This window comes from Penaeus monodon, chromosome 30 (genome assembly GCF_015228065.2).
Source record: "Penaeus monodon isolate SGIC_2016 chromosome 30, NSTDA_Pmon_1, whole genome shotgun sequence".
NCBI lineage: Eukaryota > Metazoa > Arthropoda > Malacostraca > Decapoda > Penaeidae > Penaeus > Penaeus monodon.
In genome coordinates, this window is record NC_051415.1 from 14,587,719 (window position 1) to 14,588,328 (window position 610).

A 610-nucleotide genomic window follows, 5' to 3' on the forward strand; every position below is an offset into this window, starting at 1 on the left:
TATGGCTCAAAACAATCAGATACATAATTTTCAACAATCAACAAAGAATTTAGAAATTCAACTAAACTTTAGGTTTCTTTTCCATGAGGGTAATTTATATACAGTTCTGTTCAATCATTAACTATATAATAGAAGTTACCAACATAGAAAAAACAAAGAAATGAATTACCAAATTACTTTACATAATACTAAACCAAATACAGCTAATATATTAATAAAACTCACTTAGGTGCCCTTCTCTGTATTTTGGATGAAAAACATTTAGCTGGACTTGAAGTTTTGAAAGCCAAGGGATAATAAAGTCACACAATACAATAATAACCAATCCTAATGCAAGGCATGAAGAGGGGTACCAGGGCTTAGAAACACTTCGTTCATAGTCCCACTTTGATATACCTATCTTACTGAATGAGAAAAGTGATTCATAGTTTCTCCTAAAAACAAAGAGCAAAACATACATATAAAACTTTAATACCAGTACTGATATAATAAACTCAATTTCACAATATAATATCTTCAGTTTAGAATTTGCAGGGCCTCTGCTCAAGGCAGTATGTGTGGCTGACTGGGCTTTCCACTGGGGCCTATTTCTGTGATAAAATTTCCATAG

General features: G+C 32.0%; 1 protein-coding gene across 1 annotated transcript in view; it reads right to left on the reverse strand.

Annotated features, from left to right (window-relative positions):
- Window positions 1-610, reverse strand: part of LOC119592299 (signal recognition particle 19 kDa protein-like) — a gene marked incomplete at its 3' end in the record, with an annotated part of 7,324 nt that overhangs the window by 4,262 nt on the left and 2,452 nt on the right.